This window comes from Dipodomys spectabilis, unplaced genomic scaffold (assembly GCF_019054845.1).
Source record: "Dipodomys spectabilis isolate Male_0828 unplaced genomic scaffold, ASM1905484v1 ptg000055l, whole genome shotgun sequence".
Lineage (NCBI taxonomy): Eukaryota > Metazoa > Chordata > Mammalia > Rodentia > Heteromyidae > Dipodomys > Dipodomys spectabilis.
In genome coordinates this window covers 1,771,489-1,797,291 of record NW_024870732.1, presented here as the reverse complement: position 1 = coordinate 1,797,291, position 25,803 = coordinate 1,771,489, and the positions used below count along the sequence as shown (strand labels likewise).

The window sequence follows — 25,803 nt, the reverse complement described above, 5'->3', positions numbered from 1 at the left end:
GGAGGTGAAGGGTAAACAAAGGAGGAGGCTGCAATGCTTGGTAAGAAATGTATGCATTATCCTGCCCATGTAATTGTAACCCCTCTGTACAGTATGTTCTCAAATAAAATAAAATTAAATTAAAAAAAAAAAAAAAAAGAAACTTAACCAAACCATTATGACTTAGGAGAAAAATTTTTGCAGCCTTCCACAACTTCAAAGAGGTGATACATACTTAACCTTTTGGCAATATCAAATGCAGCTTCTTCCAAGTTGTTCTTGACCTGGTTTGATATAATATTTCAATAGAAGCAGATCCAGCGTACCTTTGTTATTTCTATTCCCAGCAGCAAGATGCAAGGTTGTCAAGACTTCTTTAGTTTGGGCATTGGTATCTGCATCATGATGCAGTAAGAAAGAAGCCACTCTGGTATTATTCCACATATAAGCACTATGTCTAAGTATCTACTGTAGGCATCTGGATGAAGAGAGCTATACTCATCATCATCCCTAGTATTCACATGAGTGGCCTTTTTGGAAAGTAGTCTCTGCACTGTAGTAAGCCAATTATTTTCAACAGCCCAATGAAGAAATTTGCTTGGACACTTCTCTATTTTTTTCTAGCAAATGATACCATTCCTCACTTTTTCATCTAGTTCCTTGTCTTCATCAGAATTGCCTAACTAGAGACTTTGAGTACCAGTGGGAATGAGGTGTACGTATTCCCCAATAGTTCACGTTGGTTGAAGTAGTCAGAAAAATCCAGTGAATTTTCTACTTCTGTTTTTTCACCATGACTTTTTTCTCTTTTTCCATTTTTACTATTTGAAATTATTCTAACTGGAGAATAGGGAATGGATAGGGAGCAGAAGAAATAAATCCAAAGACAATCTTCACAGAAGCAAATTCTCAGAGCTATTTCATGACTTTGCAAAGGATAAAGTGGCTGAAGTTAGTATAAATTTAGAAGTATGAAAATGGGAGGGGGGACCAAGATGGCAACAGGGCAGTAGGGAAACGCCACAGCTCTCCCCAACCAAAAAGAGAGTTATAGTTCCTAAGCTTAACCTCCCCAAGAGACCGACAAAAACAAAAAGATGAACACCCAGAGAAATACAGGAGGTGGAAAATAACAAAAAAGAAAGAGAGAAAAAGAATTTCAGAACAGAGAAGCACGAAGACTCCACCTCCAGTGCTTACTGGTGGCAAGCAGCGCAGCAGGGGCTGCTGGAGTCCCAGAGAAAAAGGAGGCTGCCTGCAGATCACCCACGCAGAAGGACTTAAGAAAAGAAGAAACAAAGAACTTCCACTCCTCTGGTCGAACCACTATTAAATAACCCCATGCTGCTGATCACATGTATGGTGTATATGTGTACACCATTATATGTTACAGACCGTGATAGACAATGTGCTCCAGGAAAGCTACAATGAGTTTGTGACTTTAAATGAGCATCATCATCCCAAAATACTGTGAAAACTGGCAAATTTTGTAATCACTTAATTACAAAAAAAAAAAAAAAAAAAAAACCAGAAAACTACAAGTGGAGCTATGGCTCAAGTGGTAGAGCATGAGCCTTGAGCTGAATTGCTCAGGGACAGCTGCCAGGCCTAGAGCTCAAGTCCCACGACTGACAAAAAAGAGAGAGAGAGAGATCTTTCATGTGATGGATTCTAACATATTTATAAAATTATGTTTTTATTGCTTTGTATGTCCCTCCGCCATGGTATAACCCCTGTTTTCACTATATATGAAGTTGATGTATGTGGAGAAGGGAAAAAACAAATCGTTAAAACAGAGATACAGGAGGACCCATTTCAACAATGAGATGTACAAGTCTTTATGTCGAAAAAAGAACTTTACAACTTTGGTTGGGGGGACGGTGGGGAGGATACGAAGGGATGGGAAGGGGAAACAAAGGTAATGTGCTCATTATCTTACCCATGTAATTGTTACTCCTCTGTGCAGTATTTTCACAATATAAAGAAGTATGAAAATGACAAAAATGTTAAAAGATATTCATATATTTCATTATATAACCCAAACCAGAAAGCAAATGTTGTTTAGATGATTTCTTAAAACATAGTCTTTCAGAAGCTGGTAACGGGGCTCAGTGGTAGAGTGTTTGCCTTGCATGCATGAGGTCCTGGGTTTGATTCCTCAGCACCATAGAAGAAGAAAAAGACAAAAGTGGTGCTGTGGCTCAAGTGGTAGCACCATCTTTGAGCTAAAAAGCTGAGGGACAGCACTCAGGCTCCAGAGTTCAAGCCCCACAAAAACAAAAACCAAACCAAAAAACTAAACAAAACACAGCTATCACATTTGTAGCCTCAATTCTGTAAAGACACTGCTTCAGCCTAGGACTAAGATTTTAAGTGTATACATTTATCAACACTTCTGATTCAGATTTCTACTTGAGAAAATTTTAAATCAATATTTTGTTCTTAATTTTTCTCTTTGTATATTCACATGTATCAATAAAAAATGGTGTGGACATCCCAGTAACATTCTCAAAGTACCTTCTGATGATGAGTTATGAAAAGTTGTATTCCATTACAAAAAGGAAAACAATGCTACAAATAAAGAAAACCAATAATTAATTATTAATGTTTAATAAAATAAAAACCAAACACCAGTGTTTCCAGTTTTTGAAGTGTTCTACATATTAGATTTTACTATTTACTCATATTCCTGTACATTTAAAACTGGCTAAGATTATGATTTCACAAGAGTTTTGTAGGCTACGGGTAGCCTTTAAAGTTACCCACTAAGGTTACTCTTTCTTTATGGCTCATCTCATCATTTGTATATGGCTTATATCATCATTTGTTTCTCACTAACATATAAAAGAAGCCCTCAAGTTTTAACAGAAACTGTGTAGTTAAAATCTTAACTCTTCTCTCTGTTTCTTTACACAGACTTTGTAACTTCTCATAGTAAAGTTTCTATAAACTCTGAAATGTACATACTTAGTAGTATATGTCTGCTACCATAAATCTTAAATACTTTATGGAAAAGTTTTATGACCTGCCGAACAGTCTTAATTTTGGCAAATATAAGCAAATTCCCAAAATTAAACGTATTTAAAACAATAAAATTTTTAACAAACCTTAGGACTTGCTACAGTGCTCATTATGACAGGTGCCATGTATAGAATAATTGAATTTCTACTGTTACACATCTCTTGAAGAACAGATATCTGGAATTATTTTGTTTTTGACATATCTAACTTGACTTTATTCTTAAATGTGTGCTTACATAAGAAATATATGGTTCTAAAATTTCACGACAAGTCTTTTGAACTTATTTTTGTTGAATTTTCTAGTTTAGGAAAATCAATTCCACTTTATGTATAAAAAATGTTCCGTGCTCAGTTTGGCAACACATACACTAAAATTGGAAAAATACAGAGAGAATTAGCATGACCCCTACGCAAGGATGACATGCAAATTCATGAAGATTTCCACATTTTTACAACAACAGATGCTGGAGGGTATGTGGACAGAAGGGAACCCTACTCCATTCTTGGTGGGAGTGAAAACTTGTTCAACCACTTGGAAAGAAGTATGGCGGTTCCTCAAAAGATTCCACATAGAGCTCCCCTATGACCCAGCAATCCCACTTTTGGGCATTCATCCAAATGATCAAACAAGACCATACTATAACTACCAGCACAGCTATGTTTATTGCAGCATTATTTACCATAGCTAAGATAGGGAACCAAACCCGATGCCCCTCAGAAAATGAATGAATCAAGAAAATTTTGTGTGTGTGTGTGTGTGTGTGTGTGTGTGTGTATGTATTTTCCTATCTATCTATCTATCTTTCTATCTATCGATCTATCTACACATACATATATATGTATATATATATTTGTATATATGTATATTTATATACATAAATATAAATATAGATTGGAATGTATATATATGTAAGGTATCCCTTACTTGCAATAAATAATATAAGCAGAAAACTGGGATAAGCAGAAAAGATCAAAAGCTATATGCATATTACTAAATAAGATGATGTTAAGCTAAATGAACCCCAAGATAAGGACAGAAGTGTTTTTTTTAATTCTTTCTTACTGTTGTTTCTAACATATTTATAATGTACAATGTGATTTTTTTTTGTTTTTTATTTGGTCCTCCCACACAGTATAAGCCCTGTTTTCACTGGATTTGATGTTGGTGCACCTACATCCTGAAAATACACTTCTCTAATTTGGGGAAGGAAAGGGAAAAATCAAAATGCTTAAATAGAGATAAAAGTTGAGCCATTGTAACAATGAGATGCACAAGACAACATGTTGGGGGGTGTGGGGGTGTGGGGATGAGAAGTGTACATGTGGAGGTGGAGGGGAAGTGATGGTGGGGGGAAAAACAAAGGAGGAGGTAACAATGCTTGAAAAGAAATGCACTCATGACTTTGCTCATGTAACTTTAACCCCTCTGTACAGTACTTTTACAATAAAAAACATTAGAAAATGTTCTGAGATGGAAGAGTTTATTTTATTTTACCCATATAATATTGTTAACAAAGAAATTAATGGGGGGGAGGATTGGGTGGGGGGCAGGGGGAGGCTGGGAAGGGATGGGAAGGGGAAACAAAGGAGGAGGCTACAATACTTGATAAGAAATGTGCTCATTATCTTGCCCATGTAATTGTAACCCCTCTGTACAGTATTTTCACAATTAAAACACACACATACACACACACACACACACACACACACACACACACACAAAGAAATTAATGGAGAAGACTGACCCATAGATATTTTGAGTAAGTGTGTGAGTGTGTGTGTGTGTGTGTGTGTGTGTGTGTGTGTGTGTGTGTGTGTGTGTGCATGCCTGCATGTTGGTGTGCTCAGAGTTTTAACTCAGGGCTTCATGGTCTCGCTAAGCCTTTTCTCTCTAGATTGGTGAGCTACTACTATATGAGCTACATCTCCATTCCTGGACCTTTGCTAGTTTATTTAAATTTTGGAAAAATAATCTTAGGAATTTTTTGGCCTGATTGGCTTCCAACTCTTATCCATAATTCTCAGGGTCCTGAGTAGATATGCAGAGTAAACAGGATTACACGTGTGACCAACCATCACAATGCTTTCAGAATAACTTTAAAAGTAGAAAAAAATTTAGTTCACGGGGGGACTGTTTTATCATTTCCTACTTTTAAAGCATTTTGGAGTGATTATATGTGAATTTATTTCATGTTGAGATTCTTAAAAGAGAGTAAGTGATAGTATTTAAAAGTTTTAGTACTTTTTTAAAAGAATACTGGAACTGTGGGACAGAAGAAATTTGCCTCTCTTTGGACCTCAATTTATAAGCTCAGCTCTGTGCACGATAACCCAATGTCACAACACAATCTGTGTTGAAGACAAAATGTGACAGAAAACAATTACCATGGGCAATAATTGCTATGCTATTATTTATTGGACAATATGAATATTGAATTGAGAGTGTAAGAGAATGGAGATATTTCACCTACCGTTTTTGTATTGCTGAAAGGCTTTTGGAAACTTTGACTCATTTCCTTCCTCACTGTGTGTCTTTGGGCCATGCACTTAGTGACTTTAATTACAATTGTTCTCAACTCTAAAATGGTAATAACATTAGCATCATAGCAAATGTTTTCTTAAGTACTAAGAGACATAAAACTTGTGAAATACTTAACATAAATTACTAATGAACTTTGAGTTTAGCCAGCAGTTTTTTTTAATACTAAACAGAATGTGCTATGTATTACAGAAATCAATACATGTAGTGAGCCACCAGAAGTAACGTTATCTATTGACTATGCTGTGCTTCCAAGGAAGCCAGGTGGATAACTTCTCATGCTGTAAATCAAACTGCTTATCTTATGTCTTGATAGTGCTAAACTATCAGGGTCAGAATAATGAAGGAATTGTAGACTGAGCTAAGGTCCATATGAAAATGTTCAAAATTGATAAAGCCTAAAAGTAACTAAGCAGTATATTGTGTTTTTCATTATTTAAGTTAAATTGCAAAGAAAGGGAAGACCTAGAAGAATGAATTCTCTTTTTGATAACCTATCATAGGTCCTTAGCAGGATGAACTCTTTCCTCATTCTTGTAGAGGCATCATCAGATGAGAGGAACTCTATTTTTTTGGTTGCGTCTTTCAATTTATTCTTCAGTTTGAAATCTGAACTACATGAGACTGAAAGAAACCAAGGAAAATTAGACACACAGGCTTTGGAAAAAGCAATCAGAGTAAAATAAACTAAATACATATAGCCTTGTAAAAGGCTTCACTAAATTGAGTTATATAGTCTCAAGCATAAGCAAAAATGATTTAAGCAATATCATGTTATTGAAAATTGAAAAATGTTAGGTGTTGCTCAATTTTTTCCTTTCTACTACCTGGAATGTATTATTGATTTTGTATAGAGAGATTAAAGATGAGATTAACAAGGAACTTGATTAAAAATCGATAAAAGTTCTGAATAGACATATTTTCCAATATGCCCTGAAAATCACCAGTGGCTTTAAAAAGTTGTGTTTAATATCACTTCTATGCTGGCTTAATGCTGTGTGAACAGAAGTCATTAGAGAAATGCAATTCAAAATTACTATGATACTACTACATAACTATTATAACTCTTATCAAAAATATTCGAAGGAACTTGGTGTGGTGGTAAAGGCTTGTAATTCCAAGCATTTGGGAAATTGGAGTAAGAGGATTTCAGCTTAAGGCCAGCCTGGGATACTGCACATAGTAAAAACATGCCCTTTAAAAAAAACTTAAAAGGTAATAATGTTGGTGAGAGTGTGGAGCAAAGGAAATTTTCTACACTCTTGGTCAAAATATAGATTAGTATTCTCGTTGTAGAAAGTAGTATGCAATTTTCTAAAGAAATGCAAAGTTGAAATATCATCTGACCCACCAATCATATGATTAATTCTCTCTGGGTAACTCGTAAATATATCTGTAGTTCACTGTTATTCACATATTTCACAACAGGCAAGATATAAATCAAGGTTATGTGTTCAACTACAGACTAATAAAGCAACTGTGGCACATGCACAAATATAATTTTCTGTTTCATCTTTAAAATAGCAAGAGATTTCTCCCATTAGCCACAACTTACAATGACCTAAAAGATGTAATCTAAATGATGTAAAATGTTGCTTTCTGATTTTTGTAAAACAACACACACACACACACACACACACACACACACACACACACACACACACACACACACACCAACCTAAGCAACAGAGAAATTTTTCAAAAAGTAAAGCAACTGATATTGCTGGGGCATTTATGTCACAATATAGATGATAGTGGATATACAGGATGACCAAGTATAGAGTTGTAATGTATAACGTGAGGATACAGGGGACAACACTGGCCTTACATAGGAATGAAGCTAAATATGTAGGAGTTGGTCTTCCTTGTAGGGGTTTCTCTTTTAGGTGTTCTTCCTTCAGTAATGGATGAAATAAACGTAATTCTTTACATATACTTGCCTGTTTGCAGAAATAATAACAAACAATATAGCAATAATGTTTTATGCTCAACATGGAACAAAATGCCAAATTAATGTACATGAAATTATCCTTGATATAAACTAATTATTATTAATAAGGGAACCCATGGGACCTATGTTTCTTTAAGTCTGGCATCACTTGATGTGATTTTTTTCGACGATCTCCTATTTCCTTACAAATGAGGTGGTATCATTCTTTCTGATGGAAGCATAGTATTCCATGTGTATGTATGTGTGTATGTGTGTGTGTGTAACATTTTCTTGATCTATTCATCTACTGAGGAGCATCTGGATTGATTCCATATCTTAGCTGTGGTAAATAATATTGTGATAAACATAATTGTGCTGGTAGATTTAGTGTGGCCTTGTTTGTGATCACTTGGGTAATGCCCAGATGTGGGATTACTGGGTAATAGGGGGTCATGATTGTGTACATCAAGGATAATCTTAGTAGATGAGCAGAAGAGGTCAATTGCTATGTAGATATGACCATATAAGGTGATTCCAAGTGAAATGAACTCTAACACATGTTCTTCGTTGTTGTTGTTCTAATGTACTATGTGATTTCTTTTTAACTTTTTGTTTTTCCCCACTTATAATTTATCCCCTGCAGACACTATATTTGATTTTGATACCCTGAGTAGTGTAAATATGTTGAGCTGAACTAGGCAAGGGAAAGGGAAAAAACAAAATGGTGAGACAAAGGAAAAAGGGGAAACCTAGGTAACAGTGATACTCACAAGACAATATGTAGGAAATGATCTTGGTGTGGGCATTGGGAGGGAAGAGGGAGAAAAATGAGGGACTGGGTTACAGGTTAGAAAAGAAATAAATCTATTATCTTACTTACATAACTATAACCCTGCTTTAAATTACCTTGACAATAAAATATAAATAAAAAATAGGATAAAATATTCAGGAGCAGCAATACAGGAGATGGGAGTGGGGGAAATACTGTACTATACAAAGAAGACTACAACAGCTGTGGAGAACAGGAATTTTACTTTATCATAGGAAGTAATGAACTGGCGTACAGATTTTCAGCCTCATGTCAATCACTAAAAAGGGAAAACAAAATGCACAATCAGCAAACCAATAAAATAGAAAACTAAACAAGGTGGAGAGATGACTTGGACGAAGAGAAACAAATGACACAACTAGGAAACAAGTAAAAAGCTGGTAAGTTTTAAAAATATTACCCATAATTCTAATAAATGTTTTTTGCATCACAATTGGTTAGAACTATACTTCAAATCACAGTTTAATAGTATATCATTTTAATAATAGGTTACTCATTATTGATTTCTTAATATTGAATGCTTAATATATAATTTTAATTTCAGCAGCTATAGAAAAGAAGAAAGTGAAGCTAATTTTAATGATATATTTTATGAATTGTAAAATTGAGAAGCATTAGAACTTAAATAATATATATTATTGTTTCATTTCTGTGAATTAATGTAGTAGTTCAAAGTGTATTCTACACTTAGCACTCATCTTAACATCAAATAATAGATTATTCCACAATACACTTGGTTTTAGGTGGAAGGGTTCAGCACTGTGGTAAAATTCACACCACACAGTACACGAGAGTATGACTCCTCTCATCTGGCTTAAATGGTGGAAATTTGATTTCTGCATGCATGTTAAATACGTGTCTAGGTGATATCTATTAAATTATATACATGAGGAGTATTTCAGATGATAATTAAAAGTCATACTCATTAATTAAATTTTTATTATTTTACAAAATAAATATTTATGGAGACTGAATTTCTGAGTAGATGATGGGTTATATGTGCCAGATTATACATATTGAGGCTTATTTTATATTCCTGACAGTGTTTCTACAGTTAGATTTAATTTTCCATAAGGGGTTAAGTGTATTATGTTGGATATATGAAAGTAAACTTAATGTTTATTCCATTAATCCTTTGTAACTTGTCTAATCCCAATATAAATTATCCATGTGCTTGAAGTAAGGAAAATAACAACAGATATAAGCAACAGATATGAATCAGTCTTAGTAGACAAGTATTTTCACCTTTATTTTTATAGTTGATCCTCTTTTACACTACAGAATATTATTGGGAAAATGTGCTCCAGGCTGACCACAATTGCAGAATATTATGGTTTGATCTATCATAAGAAAAGAAAGGAAGGGGAACATTCCTTCCAAAATTCTCCTCCCAGGGATGTGATCAGTTTTATGGTGGTAAGTTGGAAATGAACATTTTTCACAGTCAACCTTGAAAAGCCATCTTGATAGACTATTTCTGCAAGTGGTTACAGAGGATTATTCATGGATTTGCAAGGATGCCAGATTGCCTCATTTTGAGACAAATAAAACAGGAATTTAGCCAGCTGTTTTTGTATCTTTAGGAGAATAACACATTGACTGTACACCAGGGGATCACTGGGGCCCAGAGAAGCTAATACATTGAATAGTAATCCTAGACCTCTAAAAACAAAACAAAACAAACAAACAAAAAACTCCAGTGAGCACAGCCAGTCAGGGCTGCTATCACAGCCTACATTAAATCAGGCAAAAAACAAAAGCTGAAAGTCATTTAGCTGATAACTAATATATTTCTTATGAGGCAGACTGAAATGAGAGTCCCAAGAGTGGGTCAGAAAGACTGATTAAAGAGACTAAAATTGGTAATACAAAGATTGGAAAATAGAATTCCTTGTAGAACAAATAAATCATAGAATGACTGTTTGTGTAGGGACAAGACAGCAGACCAAATACCAGAAATGCACATTTTCTTAGAGGTCAGCTTAATGAAATATCAATGGAACTCTTTGAATTCTTAAATATTTGACCACATGTGGAAGAAAGCCAATTGCTAAAGAGAAAGAAAAAGTCATCACTCTGTTAGGAGGTCCAATGAAGTAATCAATCACAGATTTGTAATAAAAAGAGAAAATAATTATTCCAAATGAGGTTTTCATTTGTTTTGATGTAAGTGTTCTTGATTTAGGTGATAGATATTACCATACAATTGATCCAGTCTCACAACTGAGTTGATATTGACTGCAGTATTCCCACATGAAGGAAAAGAGAAAATTTACAAATGTCTGATGAAATGAGTTGAGGATGAAGTGTTTTAATAGTGATAGTTGAGGTTTAGACACTGGTGAAGAGATGAGTTTTCTTTTATTAACCCCCACCCCATTTTTAAACTGATGACAGTGGATCACAGCTGTAATCCTAGATACTCAGGAAACTGAGATCTGAGGACTGCTGTTGAAAGCCAGCCTGGGCAGGAAAGTCCCTGAGACTCTTATCTCCATTAAACCACCAGAAAATCAGAAGTGGCACTGAGGTTCAAGAGGTACAGACCTCACCTTGAGTTGAAGAGCTCAGGAACAGTGCCCAAGCCCAGACTTCAAGCCCCTGGACCAACAACAATAAAAACAAATCTCCCTTTTCTTGGACTGCCTACATCTTTTCCTAACATTCAAAAAAACCATTTTATCACCCACTACAGTTAAGTCCTATCCTAGCTGCTGCAAATAGGATGATTTGATATCTTATGTCAAAAGTTTCATATTTGAGGAAACAAATACCAGCAGTGGTAACTTTGCTTCCCATCCTTGAACTCTGAGACTGGGCCCTTAACATGTTTATGCTGGTAGCTTTAATGTGAGGTTGGTTGTTATTTATTGGATTACTGCCCATGAGAGGAATTAATGGGTCATAAGAGATCTATGTTTAGTCTTTTGAAGAAACTCTGTACTTCATTCAAGATAGGTTAAAAAGTTTAATTCCCCACCAACAGTCTAATAGAGTTCCCATTTGGCTACATCCATGCCAGCATTTGCTATTTTTAGTTTTCCTCATAGTGGCTATTCTAAGTGGGACGAGGTAGAATCTGTCATGTTTACTTGTACATTTGTTGGCACCTTCTAACTACCATAAGTGAATGAATCTATGAAACCTATATTGCTCTGAGTCTTCATTCCTTTCTCTTTGTAATTTTCCCAAGCCTTTCATTTTCCTTAAGACTGGTGAAAAGTCATCCTTTCTTGCCGCAGACCGGCTCTGTCGGGACAACGGAGGACACCTAGTGGAGGAACTGGAATAGGTGGGGAGATGGCAAACAGACAACTCATACACAAGAGGAGTGGATGCTGAGTGCGATTTAATGCAGAGGATAACAAACTTTTAAAGCAAAAGTCTCCATGAGAAAGGGCAAAAGGTTACACAATCTTGCTGCAGGGCTTCATTCTTGGGTGGTCACCAGCTGGTTGCCTGATAGGCACTTGTTTCCGGCTTTACCTCTATTTTTAAGAAATACAATGGGTTTCGATGTTTATCACCAATTAACCATTACTTTTTTCTATAGAGGCCTTAACTGTCCCATAAGATCTTTCCTGTTCCTTCTTTAATAGTAAGCACCAAGGAGGCCTAGATCTAGCAAGTCTCTTAGTAAATGAAACAGAGTAACAGGAAGTTCTTTCTCCTAAGTAGTTCTCCCAGCAATTGCCATACATTCTTTCTGTTCTAGCCACGCCTACAGCTTCTTGTAAATCTCTTACAAACAATTCTTTCTGCTGAAATGAAATCGTGAAACCCCCAATACTTTTATATTTACTTATGATTTGTCTACTAGCCTCCATAAGAGGGGCTTTCAGGGTAGCACTTAACTCTGGTGAGTTAGCCATATTTTTAAGACACTCATCAGATGTTGGAGTTGTCAATACTCTTAAGAAAGAGCCTTGAATAAGGGAACGTTGAGCATGAGTAAGTACAATGTGCAGCAGGAACAGTAAAAGATTAATAGGCACTCCTATACAGTGAAGAAAAGAAAAACAGGGACAGAAACACATCTTTCCCAGGGGCTTGCCAGCCTTTCCAGGAGGTAGGCCTCTTTGAAGCCCCATTCTCTGAGGTAGACTTCGGTGAAGTCCCATTCTCAGAGATAGGTCTCTGTGAAGCCCCATTCTCAGGTCTGAATGCAGGTTTTCCAAGCTAAGCAGACTCCACCGGAGTAGGCGTGGCACTTTCTGATGGGTGAATAGAATTCCATTGTGTGTGGGGTGTGTGTGTGTGTGTGTGTGTGTGTGTAAGATGACAATAGGCCCATGAGTTCCTTTCTAAGCCTTTTGTTTCAACTGTAATTTTGTAATTCCATATTAAATTTGGATTGCTTTCTCTACTGCATTGAAGAATATTGTTGGGATTTTGATAGGTATTGCATTGTCAATTGTTTGGGGGCAGTATAGCAGTTTTCACAATGTTAATTCTTCCAACAAGGAGCATTGAAAAGCTTTCCATTTCCTTGAATCTCCTTTAATTTCCTTTTTTGGACTTTTAAAGTTTTCACAGTAGAGGTCCTTCACATTTTTAGTTAAATTAGTTCCTACTTTTATTGTTGTTGTTTTGTTTTGTTTAGGTTTGATTTGATATTGAGGCTAATACATATGAGGTGGTTTTTTGGATTTCAGCCTGTGTCTTCCAATTGTTGGTAACACAGAAAAAGTACTGATTCTTGTGGGTTTTATACCCTGCTACATTGCTGAAGGTTAGCATCACCTTTACTAACTTGAGTTAGGAAGCTATAGGGTCCTTTAAATACAGGATCATTTCATCTGTGAAAAGTGATAGTTTTACTTCTTCCCTATTTAAATTCCCTTTATGTTTTTCTCTTACCTATAGCCCTTCTAGAAAGTCCATTACTATTTTGAAGAATAATAGAGAGAGTGGACATCCTTTTCTCATCCCTAATTTTAGTATCTTCATGCTTCCACCATTAGGTACATGCTTATTATCTCTTTTTCATACACATACTTTAAATTATATTGAGGAAATTTCCATGCGTTCCTAGCTTCTCAGACATTTTAATCATAAAGTGCTACTTGAGCTTGTTAAAAGCTATTTCTACATCCCTATAGATGATCACGTGGTTCTTGTCCTTGCTTCTGCTGATGGTGTGCGTTATGTTTATTGACAAGTATATTGAATCCAATTGTATCCTAGGATGCATACTGTTTCATCATAGGATATGATTTTTTTGATAGTTGCTGAAATTGGTTGGTGAGAATTTTATTAAGAACTTTTGCATCAATGCTTATAAAAGTGCTGGGTTCATAGTTCTCTTTCTTTGGTGAGTCCCTATCTGATATGAGGAAAAATCTAATTCTAGCTTCATTGAATGTGTTTGATAATTCCATTTCCCTTTCTATTCCACTGAAGAGTTAGATCTGAGTATTGTAAGTTATATGCACGTCTTAATTTCATGGTAAATCCATTGAGTCCTATATTTTTCTGGTATGAAAAATTGTTTATTGACATTTAATTTTCATTTCTTCTTATGTATCATTTCTTGGTTCAATTCAACTATAGGAAAGCATCAATTTCTCCAAGATTCTCCAGGTGATTGGCATATGGTTTTCAAAGTTCTCTCTTATCACATTCACAATTTTGCTAATTTATGTTGTGATGTCTCATTTTTTTCCAACTAATTTTATATATTTGGGTGAGTTCTTTTAGGAGCTCTTAGGAGCTGTGCCTCATCTACTCTTAATGTATTTACCTTGTTCTCTGGTAGGGAACATCTTATATTACCAGTTTCTTTTCTTCATGATCTTCTCTATGTAGGATACATTTGATTCACTTCTATCCTGCTGATCTGGTGGAGATAAATTGTTTCGTTTTCTTTGTCATGATTTTTTTTTGGGGGTGGTGTGTTCATGGGACCTGAACTCTGGGCCTGGGTGCTGTCCTTCAGCTCTTCAGCTCAAGGCTAGCACTCTACCACTTGAGCCACAGCACTGATTCTGGCTTTTTTCTTTTTTCTTATGTGGTGCTGAGGAATTGAACCCAGGGCCTCAGGCACGCAAGGCAAGCACTCTACCAATTAGCCACCTTCCCAGCCCCATGAAATATTTTTATATATCCTTTAAATATAAAGGAGAGTTTGGCTTGGGATCATATTCACGGTTGGTAGTTGTTTGCCTTTAATGTTTGTCATCTATCATGCAAGCCTCTTTTTTCCTTTTTACCATATCAGCTAAGGAATCTGTATTTATTCTGACTGTATATCCTTTATAAATAATCAATCTTTTCTCTATGACACCTTTAAGAATCCTTTCCTTGATTGTAGGACACATGGGCAGCAAAGATGGCGCTGAGAGGGAGTTGAGTGGGCAGAGCCCAATTTACTGTAGAGCATATGGGCAACAAAGATGGTGCTGAGAGGGAGTTGAGTGGGCAGAACCCAATTTGCTTTACATTCAGTGCGTAACCAGCCTGTGGAAGCTTAGGTGCATGATAGGGTGTGACCTTGACAGTGATTGGTTCCTCTTCCTACCCTGCCATGCCTCCCACTCTTTTTTGCTTTAAAAAGGGCTTGCTCTGTTAATAAATGAGTTTCTTCCTGCCTGACTTGACTCCCTGCTGCATCTGATTATCTCCTGGGTTGAGGGAGGCTGGGGAATGGGCGGGCGTCAGCACTTACCTTTCCTCGGGCCCCGTCCATCTTTCGTGGGATGGAAAAAGTCCCGACATCTGGCGCGCAACGTGGGGCACAAAGGTAAAAGATACTTGCCGAGGCTAAGCAGTCTCTCAGGGTAAGTGAAACCCTTACTATGGGTAATGCTATCTCACAGAAGAAGGAGGAGGAGACAACATTAGGCCTAGAAAGAGTACAGGAGGACTTGGGAAGTGAGAAGGAAAAGGAATGGGTCAAATTCGACTGAGAACACACTGACACATGCACAGTGGAAGTCAAAATAAGGGTGAATGTTACTCCCTCTAACTCAGATGCTGCTGATGGTTGTAGGCCCCCTCCCTATTCCCCCTATTAGAGGGGAGGCACGGTGCCTTATGCAACCTGCAAAAGGGACTTGCAAGACCTGTACCCCTACCAACCTTCCATGGAGGGGCTGAGGGCTGGGGAAGTAGCCTACTCGGAGGCCGCCACTGGAAAGAAAGGGCCACCACCCAAGAGCCCGGACCCTAGGCCACAGAATTCATTTCCCCAAGCGTATCCAGTCAATCTGGCACCAGGAGCTAACAGGCCCTTGGAATGGTATCCATGGGAAGCTAAGGATCTTAAAGAACTCCGTAAGGCAGTGGCGGAGGATGGCCCAAACTCCTCGGGCCCAGACCCTATTACCAGACATTGCTTATCACCTGTGTGTCCCTAAGGACTGGCTGGATGTGGCCAAAGCCGTCCTTACTTGTTCTCAGTTATTAAATGTTGTGCTTTCTTTAAGGAGGAATGCAGAGTGTGAGCGGAGTATAACCGGCAGGCTCAACCAGCTATAGCTATTACTTACTCATGTTTACAGGGATGGGGGAAGGGTACTCCACTGGCATCCAACAGGCCGCAATACCTGGCCTGTACCATGACCAGGTGAGGCAGCAGGACTTGCCGCATGGTACAAACTGGATGATGTGCCTACTGAGTCCCCCATAGCAGGAGTGAGACAAAAACCAGGTGAGCCTCTACCTGATTTTATAGACCAAGTCCAACAGAGCATTCACTGGAAGCTGCCAGCAGGGAACCTCCAATATCAGTTTGTAAACCTGCTTGTCTGGGAAGAGATGAATGCAAACCACTACATGGCCTGCACAGGATTGAGAGAGAGTTCCCTGGGCAGATGGGTGGTGGCCTCGCAGGATGTGGACATGCAACAGCACCAGTCCCAATCACTGTTTTAGCTTTACAGGCTCAGACATCTGTAATGACGGAGGCTATTACCCAGGCACTGGCAGCCCAGGGCTAAAGAACCCCAAGACCATCGGGGAGAAGGACTTGTTTCAAATGTTGCCAGGAGGGGCACTTTAAGAGGGACTGTTCACAACAATCTCCTGCCAGCCAGCCTGGGAGCAAACTACCCCCTACCCCCTGCCCCAGGGTCAGGGAGGGATACCATTGGAAAAAGAATGTGTATCCAAGTTTGATTTAGATGGAAAGCCTTTAAACTAGGGGAGGGGCATCCTCTAGCCCCATTAACTCAAGGAGGAATCCCCACTGCTGTGAGGCCCAGGCAGCCTCGTGGCAAAAAGACCTCAGCCCATAGGATCGTCCCCTTGGTGGAAGGACTCCACCCTACAAATGGATGCCATGTTCACTACAGACCATCAAGCATCCTATGATGATATCCTGGATGGATATGAAGCACAAAGTCTTAAACAGGATCTAGAGGGAGTTAAGAAAAAGGATTTTTTAAACTTTCATAACTACAGAGAAGAACAAAGGGGACTCGCTTGGGTGCACCCCCAATCCTAAAAGCCACTGCCCCCCGAGTACCTCCCATTAGGTGGAAGCCGGGAAGCCCAATCTGGGCAGTGGCCATTGAACAAACCTAAACTTGTAGCCCTCCACCTTCTGGTGGAGAAACAGATAAATCTTGGGCACATATGTCCTTCTATGAGTCCTTGGAACACATCCGTATTTGTTATTCAAAAAGCCTCAGGGGATTGGCTTATGCTCCAAGATGTAAGGTTAATGAAGGGATGGAGCTATTAGGAACGCCCCTAAGAGGCATGCCCTGGACTTCCTCTCTACCTTCAGAATATACCTTGGTTGTAATTTATATTTGTTGGGAGCCGACAGTAAAGCTCTAAGGTCATCTTGACCCCTGTGCTCACTTGGAGGCACGTACAAGGAGCTGGCTTATTTAAGAAACACTAGGTGTGCTGGGAAGTTGGCTCAGTGGTAGGGTGCTTGCCTTGCATGCCTGAGGCCCTGGGTTCGATTCCTCAGCACCATATAAGCAAAAAGAAAAAACCCAGAAGTGGCGCTGTGGCTCAAGTGGTAGAGCGCTAGCCTTGAACTGAAGAGCTGAGGGACAGTGCCCAGGCCCTGAGTTCAGGCCCCACGACCGGACCAAAAGAAAAAAAAAGAAAAAAAAGAAACACTAGGTGCCCGGGATTGCTTTGTTTGTCTGCAGAGTTTTTTTTTACTCTCTATCAGCTGACCTTGTCTTGTTTTTACTGCACTCCGTTTTTCCTGAAATTTACCTTGTTTTTCTGGACTATTGTAGCCTTATGTTACCTCTTGACTTCTAATAGTATATATTAGGGAAAGTTAAAAATAAACGGTGCTGCAGTCTTGAGCTGTAGACCTCCCAACCCCATCTTGTGTCTTATGTCTTTATTTTTCCGCATCCTCGCCCCCTAATTCAGGATTGCCTTTCGTTGCCGGCAGGCTCCAGCAGATATTAAAGATTGGTTTTTTCTGTCCCCCTGCATTCAGATGACTGCAAGAAGTTTGCTTTCTTCATCCCTTCTCTTAATTTTTCCCAGCCTGATTAGAGGTGTGAATGGACGGTGCTGCCACAGGGAATAGCCAATAGCCTGGCCTTCTGCCAACAATAGTTGGCCACACTTTTACGGCCTGTTCTGGGTTCAGATACCTCTCTTCCCTATGCCTACATGGATGATATAATTCTGGGGCTTCAAAACCCAAGCTGCCTGGACGGCCTTCTGGCTCAGGTTCTTGCCATATTCAAAAAGTGGGGGGTTACCATAGCCCTTAATAAAATTCAAAAGGTACCTCCTTTGAAGGTGCTCAGGACCCACCTTACCTTGACTCAGGCCAGCCCCCTTAAGCCTTTGCTGGATATTCCAGGCTCTCTAACCTTAACCCAACTTCAAAGATACAGACTGAAAATGAGGGCCAGTGGTGTCTTCATATGAAGCTTATTCTAAGAATGAGAAAATATGAAATAATGCCTTCTATGTAAGTGATTTGGGAACTGGCAGAGCAAAAAGTGAAATGATGCAACAAAAAAATATAAAAACAAAATAAATTAGGATAATTATTGAGCAGTCATATTATCTATAAGAACCATGAAAGGAAGAGGAGAGAGACAGATGTGCAATAACCTAGCTATCCACAAAATCCATGCCTCTGATCAATTTATAGAGTAAACAATTGTATATTATCTGAGTCAAGCAGAAAAGGTTAGATAAGGTGATGTTAGGGAAATGAACCCTAAGATATGTATTCAAATGATTTTTTTTTTCATGTGATTGTTTCTAACACATTTGTAAGATTATTTCTTTGTTGCTTTGTATGTCCCTCCCTCACAGTGTAACCCCTGATTTCACTGTATTTGATGTCGGTATAATTTGTGGAGGGAAAGGGGAAAAACAAATCGTTTAAATAGGGATATAGGTGGACCTATTGCAACAATGAGATGTACAAGTCGTTATGTCGAAAATAAACTTTATAACTTTGGTGCAGCGGGGGGGGAGGGTGGTGGCAGGGGAAGGATGGGAAGGGATGGGAAGGGGAAACAAAGGAGGAGGCTACAATGCTTGATAAATGTACTCATTATCTTGCCTATGTAATTGTAATCACTCTGTACAGTATTTTCACAGTTAAAAATAATAATAAAAGAGATGGAAATAGAATTTATTTATTTACTTGAAATTAGTAAATACATTTTTTAGTAGCCTATATAAAGAGACATAGCTGTGAGCAAATCGCAGACAAGAATCTAAATCCGATAATTCTAGTAAGAGATATGACTGAAATCAGTTGAATCACACTTTTCCTGTAGAGTGAAGGAAAGCAGCTAGAGAAGGCATGTCGATTGTATCTGGGACAAAACTTTGTGGAAAATGGGATCAAGGATTACTTATTGGTGATCCACTGGCGCTGGATGCGTGATCTAAACAATTGCTTGCTGATTCTGAACTATTGCTTTAACCATTATATTCTCCAAGAAGAAAAGGTGAGATTTAATTGATAGCAAAGGACTACTAATACACTTTGACTTCTCAATAAGCACATTCAATCATCAAAATCACATGAAGACATAGACAGGCCTACTTTTTTAGATGAAAACAAGTGTCTTTTAAAAATCAAGGAATTTAAGTATGCCCACTAAATACTTCTATTTTACTACTGCATTATACACTTTTTTTTCCTAATGTTGGGTAACAAATAATGGATCTATTAGAAAGCTCTTAAAGCTCATATGTTCAATAGTGAGTTCTCTTATATTATATCATGATATTTTTTGTTTATGGTCTTAAGAAGAAATTTACTAGCTTAAATTTCTGACAGGACAATATCATCACTGTACATCTTGCTTCTATAAAGTTTTAAATTACTATCTAAGTATTTGCATTAAATAACTACAGAGGAAAAAGTAGACGCCACATTGTTGGCTCATGTCTTTAATCCTAGATAATCAGAAAGATGAAATCTGAGGATTGTGGTTTGAAAGCAGACCAAGAAAAAAAAAGTCCATTAGATTCTGATTTGAAAGTCACCAGCAAAAGTTAGAAATGGAGCTGTGGTACAAGCAGTAAAACTCTAGGCTTGAGAAAACTAAAACAAAAAAACAACAACAAATTCTGGGACAAAACCAGCCTCTGAGTTCAAGCCTGAGTATTAGCACCGAACAAATGAATTATTAAATAATTAAAATAAATTAAGTGGTCACATGTGGCGAGCCAAGTAAAATGTAACACCCACAGTGACTGGATTGTGCATTATTTTGTAATAAGGCAAATTATCATTTGTCCTAATCACCAATATTTTATTTGTACTTTTTTTGGTACTAAATCCTGAATTTGAATGCATGTATATGTGTGTGCATGTGCACACGTGTGTATGTGTATATGTGTGCGTGTGCTGTTGCAATGTTGCTTGCCAATGTGGACAGAATGAGGCTGAAAAGAGCTAACTGTGTTGCCATGTTTTTATTTATCAGTGTTCTGTCATGTCATTTCAGTGGAACTACCCTTCTGTACATTTTATTTGTCAAATAATATCATCACAATATAAGCATTTACAACATTAAGTTAGATAAATGAGATCACTTTCAGCTCTTAGTATATATTAGGTTAGAAGATACAGATATAATTAGGTAGAAAGTTATTGCTGTAAGATGACTGTCAGTACAATATATGTATTTGACCTCTTAAATTGGTTATACTTTTAAGATATACTCAAGGAGTGCGTTTGACCGAATTGACCAAACGGGTATTACTCTCTGGTTATTCCTATGAAACACAAGGTTGATAAACTCTTTCCGGATTTCTGTTGAAAATAACTTTCTTTGTAAAATCATATCTATTCTCACTAAGAGATAATCAACCCCATATTATGTTTGAATATCCCATCTAATTGACTGAAAATAAGTATTGTTAGATATTCCTTTCAAAAATGAACAAACAAAAAGCATGTGTCATCTTGAGATTATGAATGCATTTGAAGTTGTTTTGTACATGCACAAGGATCTTCACTAATGGTTCTTTTGTGGGAGTAACTATCACAACTTTAACAAATAAGGTTTTTTGAATATCTTTTCCAGTATACATAACATCCCAGAGAGGCTCTTGCAATTTTTGAAAGGCGTTTGAATATTTTGGTATTCTTTCAGTTCATTGACTATAGAGCTAAAATTTCTGAAATAAATATTGTTAAGATGTAAGTGAAAATGAAAGTGGGTATATAAGCTTTTTTATGAGTCATTTTATGAAAACCCAGTTTTTATGAAAGTAAATGAAATAGAATAAAAGAATGTAAGTGAGTTTGTTAAGCTAATTATTATATAACTTTGTTTTCTATTAACACAGTCCTTTGATGTATGTGATGTACTTAAATTATTTCCTTTGTGTCTCTCTACTTCAGTTAGTTTTGGAATCTTTGTAGTTATGAGTGAATTTTTAGGATAAATAAAGGTCTTTGAAAATGATTAGGATTAATCTTGGGTTTTGTGTCCTACTCCCAAGAAAATGAGTTATTTTCAAGTGTTAATATTTTATGATTGAATCTTCAATATCCAAGAAATTTTGAAAATATGCCGTAGTATTGATGTCTTTTTAAATCAATGGTATTCACAAGTTTGAGTGTCTTTAATTCGTGCTTAGGTCTTGGTGTCTATGATTTTTAACCTCTCATTCCTAACATTAATGAGGGGTCAGACTGCATTTTTGGGTATATGAAACGTAAAATATTTATCTGGGGTCAAAGCTGATTTTTATGTCAGTCTTGCTTTAATAGCATTTTAAAGTAGTACCTTTCTCTCAAAATGTTAGGTAAGAAAGCAATCAAAATACTTCTAATGGTAAACAACTTAGGTGAGCTACAATGTGGAAATGATTCGTGCATAAGTACTGTAGTCTGTTTCCATCAGGAATTGGGCAAGTCATTCTTTCAGTATGAGTGTGTTAAACAGTGATGGGGGGGTCTCCAGGCAGTGCTGTTTTGAGTCATGAGATAGCATATGATTTCTACAAGTTTGAGCTACAAATAAAGAATGTTATAGTTTAACAGCTCCTTTCACCAGGGAGGTATAAATTGATTATGAACTTGGAGTTTTCATATTACATTTACTTATTTCCTTTTTGTTTTTATGGTTGGTCGTGGGGCTTGAACTCTAGGCTTGGGCACTCTCTCTGTGCTCTTCCTCTCAAGGCGAGCATTTTACCGCTTGAGCTACAATGCCACTCTGGTTTACTAGTGGTTTATTAGAGATAAGAATCTCTCGGGCTTTCCTGCCTGAGCTGGCTTTGAACAGCCATCCTCAGGTCTCAGCCTACTGAGTAGCTAGGATTACAGGCGTGAGCCACTGGCATCCGGCTAAGTTACCTATTTTCTAACAAGGATAAAGTGAAATATTATTAGAGTGTGGACAGTAATTCTGGGAAAATTTCCTAGATTTAGTAGACTAAGTGCTGGTATTTTAGTCATAAAATAGAATTTGATACAGTGGGAATGGGCCGCAGGCTAGCATTTACCATGTGTGCAATGTTGTACTAGTAATTCCAACTCTGAAGACCTCAATATCATCATCTGAGCATTAGAAATAGATGTAGTTCTACTTCATGGGATTATTGTGAGGATTAAGTTAGATACTATAGGTAACATACTTGGAAAAACAATCAATCAACATTTGATATTTTCTACCTGTTATTTTATCATGTGATGAATTCTAACATTGTGTTCTCTTGAAACATGAGTCAAAATAATAGTTTCCTCCACAGAAATTTTCTTTGCAGGTATTTTCCTCATAATGACAGAAAAATGACCAACACAATGAATATCAATACATCACATTCCATATCCTAAATGCTGGATGCATTGGATCATTTACACCATCCTGCACTATCTAGACACTAAGATTTGAAGGACTGCAGGATCCAGGCAAGCTAAGGTAGGAAGCTAGAGACGTTGGTTTGCAACTCTGATGCCATTGATGATGGGAAGGATAAAAGGACAGATCAGGTGCATGTTCTTGTGGAAAGGAATCCCTATCCTAAAATTAGCCACTGATATTATGCCAACCTAGCAAGAACAATACCCAAAGTTGAAATACCCACAATTTCCCACAACAAAAATAAGTATATACATTAACATCCCAAAACTTAGTACAATCTGTTCTTTGTTTTAATATCATCTTTAACTGATTATCATATGATGTGACAGAATAATTCTTTATTAAACTTATGATATATTTAAAAAGACCTAGAAAATTAATTCTCACTTATTATGTGCAAACGAATGGAAAATTGCCTCATTTCTTACATATTTGACTACCACTAAAAATTCATATAATGATCATTATAGTAATATATTCTGATTTACTACTTAACTTTGTAACAGTTTTTAAACATTTTGCTTCTCTGCTGAAATTTATGTATTTATATATTATCCTCAAAATATATCCCTTGGGTAAGTGGGGCGGATTTTACAAAGTTTTTAACCAGTGGTTTCTAAGAATTCTTAATTGGAATATTATTTGGTTCATTTTTTAATTTCAATTTAATTTTATTATGAAGGTAATATAGAGGGGGTTACAGTTACATAAGTAAGGTAATGAGTACATTTCTCATGGAAGGAACATTGTTATCCCCTCCATCAATTTTATTTATACACTCAACTACTGTACTTTTTCTTTCTTTGTTCATGTATTTTTATTATTAAATTTGATATACAGATGGTTTGCAGTTACATAAGTCAACTAAACAGTACAATCCGTTTTACTGTGTAAATTTCAAATTTTGAACTTAATTACTTATTTTCTTTTGTTTCTTTAGGGTAATTCTTTTTTCATGGTTGTAGGATTAGTTAATTTAATTTTGCATAATTTTAACACATGTAAATTATTCAGACATATATATTTTACTTTTAAAATATTTAATATGTGAATATCTAAAATTATTTTCTGAATTTTATATGGTTGGTGAATTTAAATAAATTTATTTTCTTATAGTGCTAAACATATTTTCCAGGTAACAAATACTTACTGTATTTCTAAGAAGCACATACTTTTAATAAGAAAGGCTTCATTACCTGTTCACTTTTTGGTACTTGTATTTGGTATTTGTACTTGAATTAAAAAAAGGTTTGAGCTGGGCATGGTGATTTGTGGCTTCCATTTTTTAGCAATGGTAGGAACTGCGAATAGGGTTTGTAATTCGGGAGAGCCTGAGAAACTGAGACCTAATTATAGAAATATCCACATTGAGATGATTAGAGATATAGCCATCCCTAGTGAGATATAGAGCAGCCCGTTATCATATTCTAAATTTTGAGTTAAAACACCAGTAGCATCAATCTTTTGTCAAAATAAAAGGATAAATATTTCAAAATGTTTCTTATTTAAAACTTATTTGCAAAGGTTCTCATGTCTTCTATTTCTTAATTTTCAATTAACTTCATCTATAAAAATCCAAGTATATTGTGTCTATTTTATTTCTACTAAATTTTTAAATAGTATGAGCTATATTATGATTTCATATATTAACTTACTTTTACTATTTGTGATAATTTCCTCTGTTTAATATGATAATAACAATATTCCAAATGTGTGTATGTGGTGTTTGTGTGTGTGTGTGTGTGTGTGTTTATGTTGTTTTTGTGTGTGTATGCTTTGTGTGTACTTTGTAATGCTTGGGAGATCACACCATTGTTTCACATATGCTAGGCCAAGGTTTAACCACTGAACTATACTGTGTAGTTATAATGTAGTGTTTTAAATTACGACTTTTAAATTTTCATCCCTAGTATGTTTTTTTCAAAATTATATATGCTAAAATGTGATCTATATTCTATCCATGTTAGCAATTTTTATTATTCTATTGTATTTAGAATATTTCCAATGCCTTTCCACTTCCAAACTCTTGCATTTGTTGTTGATAAAGGTTTTACTTTTCTTCTTTTTTTGGCTTCATTCTTTTTCTCTTTAGAGATTACCTATTCTTTCTCTTATTTCTTTGGAAATTATTTTTCATATTCCTATTAATATTTCTTTACATTGTAAGTGGTCTATACAATGCTTTATTTTCTATTTTATTTTTTCCCATCTTCTCTGACTTTCAGTCCATACTATTAGGTGGATTAAAAAGAAAATTGATTCAGGACCCTTTGATTATTTTCCTCCTTCTCTTCTCTGAAGAGTTTCTGATTTTTGAAACATAATACCAATGACATACAGCTCCTATGTGGTCCATCATTCTATTCTATCCCCTCTCACTCTCTTCTGTAGTACAGCTCAAGTCATTATCATTCGGGTTTATTATGGTATAGTGCTATTCATATATCTAAATCTATATCTAATTTTTAACTCATTCCTAAATTAATTTTAGTTGTTTCAAGCATTCTCTTAAGACTTTTTCTATATATAATATCTATGGTCTTGTGTTTCACAAAGTGCACAATATGAGTGACTATCAAACATCTAGATAACTCTGTAGAATATTGGTCCAGCTGCTCAATAAACACATATGTAAATTCAAGGAATACAGGTCAGTCAGAACAATTTTGTAAAATGTAGCTTGAGCCCCCATACTAGATTTGAATCTTATTACCATGTTTAGTGGTGAAGACAACATTGCTCTACTATAAGGACAGACACATAGAAGAATGTAACAGATTTATCAAAAATAAATTCTTAGATTTATGGTCAATAGATTTTGAAAAGGATGCCATGACTTTATGAAATAAAAATAGAATCTTAAATGGGTGTATTGGCACTATTGCCTTTCTAGATCTTAGACTACTTCCTCAAAACTTAAACAAAAATTTAAAATAAAATATGATTATCAAACTAAATGTGAGATGTAAAAACCTATAAAACATAAATGTAAAAATTAATGACATTGGATCAGTAAAGGTTTCTAAAAATTTGAAATGGAAAGCATTAGTGGCTAAAGAAAAGCAAGAATTAACTGGTTAAGATCAACTGATAAGTTTTCATAATTCTATGAAAGAAGTGAAAACATATCCAACAGATAGAGGGCACATATTTGTTAAAGCTACAATGATACTGAGTGTTAAGTACTTTTATATCTTCTAATTTTATATAATTTTTTCCCAAACAGG

At 36.3% G+C, this 25,803-nt stretch overlaps 1 non-coding gene across 1 annotated transcript; it reads left to right on the top strand.

The window, feature by feature from the left end:
• The first annotated feature begins 3,343 nt into the window (after positions 1-3,343).
• LOC122108306 lies at positions 3,344-3,450 on the top strand. Its single transcript, XR_006147530.1, has one exon. It is a non-coding gene; the product is annotated as a U6 spliceosomal RNA (small nuclear RNA).
• Positions 3,451-25,803: the final 22,353 nt, after the last annotated feature.